Raw genomic sequence first — 12,466 nt, 5'->3', positions numbered from 1 at the left:
GAAGAAAGACATAGCCGACTATGTGACTAGATGCTTGACATGTCAGCAAGTCAAGGCAGAACACCAAGTTCCATCAGGTTTGCTACAGCCTATACGCATACTTGAATGGAAATGGGATCGGGTCACCATGGATTTTGTAAGTCGTCTGCCTCTCACCCAGAGGAAACATGATGCAGCATGGGTAATAGTGGATAGATTGACAAAGTCAAGACACTTTCTCGCGATTAGACCGACTACTCACTAGAGTGGTTAGCAGTATTGTTTATGAGTGAGATAGTTAGACTGCATGGAATTCCACTTTCCATAATATGTTTCCGAGACCCAAGGTTTAGATCGTGATTTTGGAAGAAGTTGCATGAATACTTGGGTACACAACTCCATTTCAAAGACTTTCCATCCTCGAACGGATGGGCAATCGTAAAGAGTAATCCAGTAAACAATTGAAACCCATGAAATTGATACAAATATTGAATTGAAATGATAACAATAACGTGAAATACTTGTCAGGTCCTTGAGGATATGCTGAGGAGTTGTGTCATTGAGTTTGAGGGAAGTTGGGATAGATATCTCCCACCAGCGCACTCGCATACAACAATAGCTACTGTGCTAGCATCCAAATGGCCCCATATGAAGCACTATATGGAAGAAAATGTAGAACTCAGCAGTCTTTGGACTGAATTGGGTGAAGATAAATGGTAGGGCCGGACACAGTGAAAGCATCAAGAGAAGGTAAAGATAATCAAAGCTAACTTGAAGGTTGCCTCGCATGCATGTAAATCTTATGCCGACCAAGAGAAAAGAAATAGAATATGTGGTTGGCGAAAAAGTGTTCCTCAAGGTGTCACCGTGGAAGAAAGTGTTGAGGTTTGGAAGGAAGGGTAAGTTGAGCCCTAGGTTCATTGGCCCATATGAAGTCATTGAACGTGTGGGTCAAGAGGCCTATAGGATAGCTATACCACCAGAGCAGGACAAGATCCATAATGTGTTTCACGTGTCCATGCTCAGGAGATATCGCTCAGATCTTTCACATGTTATCTCCAGAGAAGAAATTGAAATACAGCCGGATTTGACATATGAAGAAGAACCTCTACGGATCCTGGCTCGGGAAGTGAAAGAGTTGAGGAATAAGCAGATTCCACTGGTGAAAGTGCTTTGGAGGCACCACAACACCGAAGAGGCAACTTGGGAAAGTGAAGAGACGATGAGGCAACAGTTCCCTCAACTGTTTGCATCAGGTAAATTTCGAGGACGAAATTTAAATTAGAGGGGAAGAGTTGTAACACCCTCCCGGTAACCATTCCGTACATTCTACTGTTCCGGTGACCGGTGTCGGTCCGGACAGCTAGAACGTCCGGAAAAATATTCAAATCAAAGTGAGGGACCATAATTAACTCAAATATTAATGGGAAAAATTTAGTAAAAATTTTAGAAATAAAATACAACCAAGCAAAACGAACCGGTGCCCAAGCGATGGGTAACCGGAGGGAAGTTGCGGTTCTCGCAACGAGGAGCCCTAGACCCGGGGGAAAAATTATAAAATAATTTTTGGGACTCCAGAGAAGGGTCATTGAGGTTCCTATGGCATTAGAATGCCAAGAAAATATTTAGAAAAATTTTTCAATCGGTACAGCAAATTTTGACCCGTTAAGCCAAACGGAGGGCATTTTGGTCATTTCGCCTTCAGAGGTGATTTTTGGCCGACTTGTCCAGTTGAGTAAATAATTAATATGACATAAAATATGAATAAATACTACTAGAAATTAAATTGAAATTGAGTAGTGATGAAAGGAAAAGAAAAATCAAAGAAAAGCTTATTTATGACATCTTGATGATGTCATTTATAAATTGTGACCAATCACAATTAAGCAACCCTTTGACTAACAAATAAAAGAGACTAAATAAGACCAAAATAACAAAATTTCAGCAGCCATCTTCCTCACCCAAAAACGTTACATTCTCTCCCAAAACCCTATTCTTCCATGGGAGCTTAATGGAAGCTTGAGACAACCCACCAAATCACCATAAAACCTTTAGTCATCTTCACAAAAATTTGCCCTAGCACCTTGCTAAAGCTTTTGGCAGCCAAGAAGAAGAAAGAAAGTGAAGCTTTCTCAAGCTTGGATTGGCATACAACAAGGTTAGTGCACTATATACCTAAAACTCCTTAATTTCATGAATGAGCACTTGAATTTAGTAAGAAAATGTCATTTAAATGAACAAAATTCATGTGTGTGTGTACATGAATTTTGGCTGCCCTAGTGGAGAAATAGTAAGGAGTGTTTTTGATGAGCTTGAAGTGAACTAGAATTATGTTGAAAGTTTATAAACATAAGAATAATAATTTGGTATGCTAACTAAGGCATTATGTAGGAAACATAATGTGAAGCTAGGGTTTTGGAGAGTGAAATTTGGTTTTGGCTTATGAAGTGGTAAGTGAACATTATAAGGGTCAATTAGTGACCATTTTAGGTATGTTGACCATAATTAGAACTTAAAAATAGAATGGCAAAGTGAAAGTAAAATCTGCCCTATGGACAGCAGCATAGGGACTGAAATTTCAGTCCCTTTGCACTGCCATAACTTGGGCAGTGGTAGTCCAATTGAAGTTTGGCCAATTGGACATGAAACTAGGCTTATAATGGCACATTTTTGCTGAAGAAACCATGCCCAAAAGACCAAAGCAAAAGGGTCAAAACCCAGCTCCAATCCGGATTCCCTGCACTGAATTCTGCAGAATTTGACCAAATGAACAGTAACTGTTCATTTGGCCATAACTCACTGTAGAATTGGTCAATTGGTCTGAAATTTTTACAGCAATAAGTTAAGACATAGACAAACAACTTTCATGAAGGAACCTACCCCAAATTATGGCCAGAACCCAACCAACCAAGTGACTCAAGTTACTGTTCCTGCACTGTAGATATGGTAAATTTCTGCAGAATGCAATCCGGACAGCTTGGGTTTTTGAGCCATATCTGGAGCTACAAAACTCCAAATGGAGTGATTCAAAAAAGGAAATTCAACTAGACAAAATAAGGAACAACTTTCATGTTTTACATTTCTTCAAATTCCAACAGTAACAGTGTCCAATGGAACAGTGAAGTAAGGGCACCAAAACTGAAATTTTCTGCTAGTGTGGGTTGCACTTTGAAATTGCAAAAACACTTAATGCCAACAAGTTTTAAACACCAAATGTGGTATGTTGGGAGTGCCAAAGTTGATGCACACATTTTTATGCTAAAAGTCAACATTTTTGGTTGACCAATGATGAATAGTGACACCAAAAAAGTTGAAATTCACAAATTGAAGAATTTAAAAGTTTCAAATGCCCTAGTATACCTAACAAGATTGGTTTGGATAGTTTGGCATGCCAATAGGGTTCGTTAGCGATCGCACATGGCAAAAATGCCATTCAGTGATTTCATGGCTTTTAGCCATTCGGCTTTATATTGAGACTTGACCTTGTGCTCGATATTATTTACACATTGTTAGCCGCATTACACCGGGAGATACATATGTGACCGATGGTGTGACGGCCCGAGGTACTAGGTACCCAGTGCCAGTTTACCCGTTATCCAGTCCAGTCGTCTAGTGTAGGTTACTTGGGGCAACCAAATGAATAAAAGTGAATAAAACTAATGATTTAATGAATATACCAAGACCAAACAAAGAAAGCATACACATTGTATACACATTTATTTTCTTGCTATTTTCTTCTATTATATTATTGCACCACTAAGCATTATTGCTTAGCGCGTTGCTTGCCACGCAGCGTAGGTACTGGAGATCCCGATCGTGAGCCCAGTAGACCACAGACTGGGTGAGTCTATCTGACAGTTCTGCTCAGTGTCCGTGTCACCTCACTACCTGCAGTGCATCGGTAGGGCACTAGGTGTCATTTTGTCATTTTGATATTTTGTAGCAGATTTGTATTTTCTCATATGTATTTGAACTCATGTAATATATTTTGATGTATATGTAAATTATGAAAATTGTATTTGTTAATGGAAAAGTAGTTGTTTACTTGTGATTTACATGCGAACATCACATGTGAATGATGAATGAAAATGGAAATTGAAATGTGGAAATCATGATATTGAATTTGGTGTTGATAATGGATGTTTGAGAAATATTGTTGAGATTTTGGGATATTGGAGTTTGAGATGATGAAATAAAAATATTGGAAGTGTTTTTAACAGTTCAAGAAGCAGTTTTCTCCATTTTTAGCCGGTACTCATGGATTTTCTTTAAAATTTTCGGAACCTTAAATGAATGATACTTTTGATAAATGGTTTAAATAAATTGTATTTCATAAATTATATGCAAAAGCATTGTCTAAATTAATTGAGGAATATTAGAGTGTGCCGGTACACCAGGTGGCATTACTTACTCGGGTATACTGTACACGGGTAAGGGGTGTCACAGAGCAACTCCTTGCCCATCACATCTCATGTGAGGTTCAATCTTTACCTAGCCCCTAATGCTCAAAATCTCAGGTACATCCATTATTGACTTATCTTGCATTAGTTAAGTTGATCCCATTGAGCCAGTAATTATGCAAATAATTTTAATGTCCTCAGGTACATCCAATATTGGCCACTAAACCATTTACATATTTACAACATCTCATGCTTAACAATTATTCTTAAGAAAATCTCTTAAATTAATTGCATCTTATGCAACTATTTAAAACTTCTTAAAATAATTGCCCCAATGGAGGGCCTATGTTATAATTACTTTAATTATAGCATTTCCAACTTAATCATTTGTTTGGAAGATTTTATGGTCATTCTAATTACTATTAAGGTCTCACTTTGCACATTATCCATTTAGCATGCATATATCATATAATTGCATACATTCCCATACATCTCATGCATTCATGGATAAGCAGTAAATATGGTATGATCATGGACTTTCTAAGGGATTCAATTCTGAGCCACCAAGAATTGAATCAGGGCATTCCTAGGTGCATTTCATTCATTCATTCATTTTACAAGAGTTGCTGAAGGAGTACATAATCAACACTTGATCTTGAATTCCTCCCACTGGTCCCACCAATGCTCTTGACCTCCTTGAACTTCTTGCAATCCAATATTACATGGTAATCCTTGGCATACCAAGGCGAATTTACAAGAACTTAAATAAATGAAATTACAACCCAAAATTTATTACAAACTTAATAATACATGCTCAAAATAAATTAAAATAAATTAATTAATTTATAATCCCAAAGAAACATAAAAGAAATAAATCCAATCACATTGGTCTTTTATAGTCCATGATCATCCATCATGCATATCACTATTTAATAATTAAATAAAACATACATTTTTAAATTAAATTGAATATCTCATATTCAACTTAAAAATCCATATTTGAATATGATTCAAATAAATTTAAAAATTCAGATTTGAATCTCATTCAAACAAATTTAAAAATTCAGATTTGAATCACATTCAAACAACTTTAAAAATTCAGATTTGAATCACATTCAAACATTTTTTAAAAAATCAGATTTGAATCACATTCAAATATTTTTTAAAAAATCAGATCTGAATTTTATTCAATCAATTTTAAAAAATCAGATTTAAATATGATTCAAACAACTTTAAAAATTCAGATTTGAATCACATTCAAACAACTTTTAAAATTCAGATTTGAATCACATTCAAACAATTTTTAAAATTCTGATTTGAATCATAATTTAATTGTGTGATAAAAATTCTAATTAAACAATTTAATTAGACATAAAATGGATCTTAGATCATACAACAATTGCACATTCACCATCCATTTACCTTTGCACACCATTGTGATACATCAACCATGCACACCATGGTGTTCATCATTTGTGCCGCCACCTTGACTTTGCAACCAGTAATAAACTTTTGATCTCATGATCAAACACGCAATTAAATCATATAAACATCAATCTAAATGGCAAATATAGTGGCTCTGATACCAATTGAAGGAACGGAAGAGTGAAAAACAAAAGTTTATACCATTGAATTCAAAAATTTTCACCTAGGGCCACATGCATCATGCAAGATTTATTTTTATCTATTTGATTTCAATGATAAACAACATATTAAAACTCTTTTAATATGTTTTTGGATCTGTATTTGCCATTTAAGATTTTAAAAATTAATCAGATTAATTTTAGAACCATAGATTAAATCAAAAACGATTACACTAACCTCTTGATGCACTGCAGCGTGTCTGTGCCTTTGAGATTCGTGTTCAGGACACTAGATGTTGTCCCTCTAGCTTGTCCACACCAAGAACACCTATGGCAGCCCTTGAACAGCTTCTAAAGCTTTTTCTATTAATTAGAAATTTAAGTTCTGCCTTTTAAGAGATTAGAGATGTAAACAGGACACTAGAAACAATTTCTAGCGTTCTTAATTCAAGAGATTGATGGCTAATCTCTTTGAATTGATGAGAGATGAAGAAGAATAGATGAAAACCCTCAAAGTGGCGTGACAAAGGAGAGGAGTGGCTGCTGGTTGTATTTTATTTTCTGATAACAACACTTATATAGCTAGGTTAACACATTAAACCCTTGCCACATGTCACCCTTTGATTAGCTCTAGGTTTAAGTGACCCAATCACATTGTGGCAAGTGTCAAACCTATATTTAATCTTAATATTAATCATCTTACATGATTAAAAACATTTGGCAAGCTTATGTGTAATCCCATGTGTCACCATCTCATGGTGCCACGTGTCACACTGTGAAATGACCAAAACGCCCCTGTGTCTTAATTTTGAGTTCTTAACCCAAAATAATTATTTTTCTTCTTCTAATTAATTTATATCAAATATAAATTAATTAATTAATCTCTATTAATTAATTTCTCATTAATTAAATTCATATTTAAACACTTTAAATATAAATTTAACTTATACTATACATCCAATAATCTAGATTTGGTTTCAAGTCATGCTAGGGACTTTGCAATTTAATTGCAAACCAAACCTATTTAATTAATCAATTAAACTCTTTAATTAATTAATTAAATCATATTTAAATAGGTGATAACTTGTGTATGTGTGTGACTTACTAGGCTCATCACTAATTGGCAATGAGACATGATATCAACTCTTAATATCATCAGAACTCTTTCTTACTATAAATGATTTCTCTAAATCATTTTATGAACCTCATAGACCATGGTTAACACCTAGCATAGCATGCCATGGCCACCCAATTAGTAATAAGGTTTACCTTAAATGAACCTATAATCATATGTTACCATGCACTAGAATCTCTCTGTTACAAAATCCCAACTCAAGCTGGAGTCATGGTTTATGTCAAACTCCATTTGCTATGAATATTATGTTCTCTTTTAATTCCAGTTCTTGATTAAAAAGATTTTCCTCATCAGAAACTCTTTTCTGAATAAATCTATCTGTCCTGGCCAGGAACTTGAAACATCAAAAATAATTAAATGAACATAGGATTTTATCTCTATTTACTTAGAGGAACAGATTCCATCTTGATCAACACCTACCTCCATATATAACTAGTAGGAGCCAACAGATGCCCATATACCCATACACAGTACAAGTATGAAAGCAGTATCAAACTCAAACCACCTATATACAAGATAACTGCGCTATCTCAGGTCTAAAGATTATATGCACTGATATGATTTATGACAAAACATTGACAAGAGTAAACTCCATGTGCTTGTCATAAGTGTCACTGGTTCGGCCTACTTATCATTTATAAGTGCCTATCATGTTTGTTATATGGCATGAGACTCACCATTCCATCTTATTTATATCTCATATAAATAACTTGGGAACAAATATGAATACAATCTTTCTGGATAAGTCATGTCCTTATTATGAAGTATCCTCGATTGTGAACCTATTTATGATACTTTGTGCTAGAAATATTGTCACTCATATTCTTAACAACTTAAGAATAATATTTCTAACAAAATATCAATGGACCTTTTCTATTACACATAAATATATTATGTAAACGGAAAAGTGGAAATGCCTTTTATTAATAAAATATGTACAAGATACATACTAAATGATATGCTATAGGGCTTACTACTAACATGATCTAAGGTTCATGAATTAGAGAATTAATTCATAACTACTTGGATAGTCATAGCACATAATGCTAGATGTCAACTATGACTTATGAGAATTTGAATGAAAAGGAATTTTCATTTTGAGTTTAGAATGGTTCCAATAATATTAAGGAGTTAATCTTATTCTCATTGCTAATTAATAATGAACCTAGTAAGTCACAAACATAAAAGCAAATTGATCAAAGAAAAATTAATTTAATTAATTGATTAAAGTGTTTAATTGATTAATTGAATTAATTAATTTAGTTTGCAATTAGATTGCAAAGTTCCTAGCATGACTTGAAACTAAATTTATCAATGAAAGTGTTCAAGTTAATATTTAAAGTGTTTAACTATAAACTTGAAAATTAACATAAGGAAGAAGATGAATTTTGACTTGTCAAAGTTTGACTTATCAAAGTTTGCCCATGTTGACTTGGTCAAACATGAGAGAAAATTTAATTAATTAAATGGAATGATTAATGTTGATTAATCAAGTCTTAATTTTATGATTAATATTAAGCATTGAAAAGTGTACCAATTAGATTAGAACAACACTTATGACCATCCAATTAGAAGTGAGCATTTGATAACTAATATTAAATATAAAGTTAAGATATTTATAATGGGATAAGAGAGAAAATTAATTCATCTTCTTCATCCCATTGAGCCGGCCATTCTTCCCTTCTCTCTATTTAGTTTCATCTGCATCCTTGAGATAAAAATTTAAGAACACCAAGTATTGTTGATCTTGAATTATAAGTGAGAAAGTGTTTATCACCACTTTCAAAGAGAGAAAACTCAAAAACAACATACTCTTCCTCCCTTCTAAATTGCTCGCCGAACCACAAGGAAGAAGAAAGAGGGTTTTTGAGTTAATCAAAAGGTTTTAATCAAGGAGCTTGTGTGGAAAAGCTAAAGGGTCAACAATTAATAGCCTAGCTTTTTGGATAAGGTGTTAAGAATTTGATTCTATGTCTATTTGGTAAGAAATTCTCTAAAACCCTAACTTGTTAATTTTGGAAAAAATGTTTCTTAATAGCAATTAGGCTTGATTAGCATTTGAAACATGATTTAATATGACCAAATGATGTATTTTTTGATAGCTTAATGTGGTTACATGATGCATGAAACCCTAGGTTATGAAAAATTTTAAATTGTTAATACTTGCACCTATTAATGAATTATTCTTGCAATTAGTGCAATTCCTTTTTCAAGCCCTAGCCTAAAGAATTATCCTACCCTATGAGAAAGCTAAAATGCATAGGTGAAAGGTATGCTAGGTGTATAAAAGAGGGAAAACATGGAAAGAGGGTGCAAAACTCAAAAGGAAGTGCAAGTATGTAGTTGAAAACATTGAAGAATTACCCTTCCAACCCATCAAAAGCAATGAGTTTAGGGGTAAAAGACCAAAGGGACACAAATGCCAAATTAAGAAAAACAGGCAAAGGAGTCCCAAAGTGAATATCAAGTAAGCATACTTGACACTAAAACCAAATGCTCCTCTTTTCCATGCAAAAATAGAGAAAAATAAACCTAGTGTATTTGGAACCTTTGCATAGTAGTAACCCTTGTACTTGTGTTCCTTGAAACTGCTTCATTGGCAGCCAAGTCATTACCCTCTAGGCCTATTAAAACCATTTTAAAGACCTTTTGATTTTTTGAAAGGTGTATACTACGTTAGTGGAGATCAGAAACTGAGATATGTCTATGGGGTTAGAGATATATCACCTCACTTCATCACAATCATCCGCAATAGAGGCAATTTTAGGAAACTAAGTATTTCTCAAATCTATCCTAGTAAAATAGGTTATTTGTGACTTATTAATAGCCTTGTAAGTGGAATGATTGGTTAAAACTCCATAACAAGGATGAAATTCTAACATACAAGTGTTGATGTATCTATGCCTTGAAGGTAGAGAAATTGGTATGCAGGCTATAGAGAGTTCAATTATATGCAAATTAAGCTTTTGGTTATGTTTCTAAGAAAAATCAAGTACCCTAATAAGTTTTCAAAGATTTATTTTACTTGAGGGCAAGCAAAAATTCTAGTTTGGGGATATTTAATACACTTGTATTATATAGGTATTTTAAAGCATTATTGCATTACGTTTTATAGCATTTAGGTAGTTAATTACACACATTTTACTTAGTTTTATTAGTTTTCATTAATTCTATTAATCTCTGCTTAATTTCGTGTTTTCTGTATCTTTTCAGGTGTTTTAAAGAAGATCAAAGGCATAAAAGTTGATTAGACAAGCTTGGGAAACATGAAAAGCAAAAAGGACTGCTATATAACATTACACGAGTTGTGTAAGCATGGAGTTTGACCTGTATAACTCCCTAGTCAAGAGAAATTGAAGAAGGCATGGAGAAACCATAGTACATGGTTCATGTAACAAACCCCATGTAACTCACCAGACCCCATGTAACTTATCAGACCCCGTGTAACCTTCTGAAAGTGAAGACCTAGAGAATCAAGGAGAGATGACAGTACACAGGCCATATGAATTGCCTCGTGTAACCTTCCTTACCCCATGTAACTTATTGTCTCCCTCAATTGTAAAGCCCAAAAGTGTTCAGAGACTTACATGGCCTAGGGCCATATAGTGCCACACGAGCCATCTACTTAGCCACAGAAAGACTTCTATTTCAACCTGAATTCTCATCCACTAGTTTCGAATAGACTTTTAAAGCTTTTGGGGCTCTGAAACATGACTCTGAAGCACTTGATATAAATACTAGAAGAACGAAATATATAAGAGAGTTAGTTTTTAGTTTGAAGAGTTCGCCTTACATACAAACCCTAGTTTTCTAAGCAATTTGGAGAGAATCTGCATCAAGCTCAAGGGAAAGGACTCTCAGCTGAAGTTTCAAAAGTTCAAGGTTGTAGAATCTTTTTTCTGGGTTCTTTTATTTTATTTCTTTAGATTATCTTATGTTATTTTGCTTTAATTTCAGTATGTTTGTTAAACCCACCATTAGTAAATAGTTTGCTTAATTCTAGGATTAGGAGATAGCAATTTTCAATTTCTATGATGGATATATACTAAGGTTATTTAATAGGTTTGAGTTTTGTTCTTTGATTCAATATTTTGTGTTCTTAATGCATGCTATGTGTTGGTACCCATTTAGTTATGATATAAGATACTAATTGAAGAACTGAAAGGTGAAGATTAGTGTTGGAAAACAGAATTTTGAACCTAGAAAATCTGACCTAGAGATAGGCTAAAATTCTTTGTGGAATCCCATAATTAATCAAAGAGCTTAAAGGATTTTCATTAAGATTGATCATCACGAAAGTAGTGTTCAGGTTAATTAAAGTACACCTTAGGTGCTTTAAGAGAGGACTTAAGATATCTTAGGATTAATTTCCATCAAAATAATAATTCTTAATCTGTTAAAAAGGTGGAGTTAAGTCCATAATAGGGTTGAAGTGTGAAATATTAATTCTAGAATTGCTTTAGTTAATTGATTTCTAATTTAAGTTTATTCCTTTGTTTTCTTTTAGTTCTCAGCATCTTTCGTTAGTTTAGAATTAATCTCTCAACATATTCGGTAGTCTAAATAGTCCAAGTTTCTATCTAGTTTGGTACTTATGCCTATAAATTCTTTGTGGGAATGATATTCTACTCATTATTGTATTACTTGTTTGCGATCCGTGCACTTGCGAGGTTGTAAACCAGCAAACAATAATTAAGGTAATTGAGATAATTAAGTTAAGTTAATTTATGAATAAGTGTCTAATTAGTGGTTGTAACGCCTTCACTTTAAGTAGTTTGTACATTCTATAATTCCGATAACTAACATCTGTTCGGACAGTCAGGATATCTGGAACTACACTTAAACTAGGGTGAGAAGACATAAACTAACTGAATAAAGACCAAGTAAAATTAAGGAAAAATAAAAGAAATAAAGTGCCAATAGGTTAAAGGAGCCGGGACTCCGGCGATGGATAACCCTAATGGAAAGCGACTGTGAAGACAGTTGCCATCCCCAAACCCATGGGAAAACCTTGTAGGATAAATATTAGAATTTAATTGAAGGAATTATGGTGTCTAAATGACAATGAAAATATCAAGAAAATACAAGGAAATTTATACTGATTGGTAAAGACAGTTATAACTCGGTGAACACAACGAAGGGCATTTTGGTCATTTCACCCTCAGCATTGAATTTTGATCTAAATGTCAATCAAAATGAGAGAGAATAAAACCTTAAAATAAAATAAAATTTATGAATTTATATTATGGAAAAGGGAAAAGAAAGAAAAGGAAATAAAAATTTAATTATGACATAAGCATTGCCTAAGGCTAACCTAAGCATGACTTAAGCATGATGAAGCAATGACATAATTAAAACATTAATTCAAT

At 33.8% G+C, this 12,466-nt stretch overlaps 1 long non-coding RNA gene across 1 annotated transcript; it reads left to right on the top strand.

The window, feature by feature from the left end:
- Nucleotides 1–1,962: 1,962 nt before the first annotated feature.
- LOC131178496 (uncharacterized) lies at nt 1,963–4,012 on the top strand. The gene is made up of 2 exons (XR_009147426.1): nt 1,963–2,137; nt 3,778–4,012. It is a non-coding gene; the product is annotated as an uncharacterized LOC131178496 (long non-coding RNA).
- Nucleotides 4,013–12,466: the final 8,454 nt, after the last annotated feature.

Source organism: Hevea brasiliensis, chromosome 3 (genome assembly GCF_030052815.1).
Source record: "Hevea brasiliensis isolate MT/VB/25A 57/8 chromosome 3, ASM3005281v1, whole genome shotgun sequence".
Lineage (NCBI taxonomy): Eukaryota > Viridiplantae > Streptophyta > Magnoliopsida > Malpighiales > Euphorbiaceae > Hevea > Hevea brasiliensis.
Note: the sequence above shows the minus strand (reverse complement) of the source record. Positions and strands in the feature narration are given on the sequence as shown.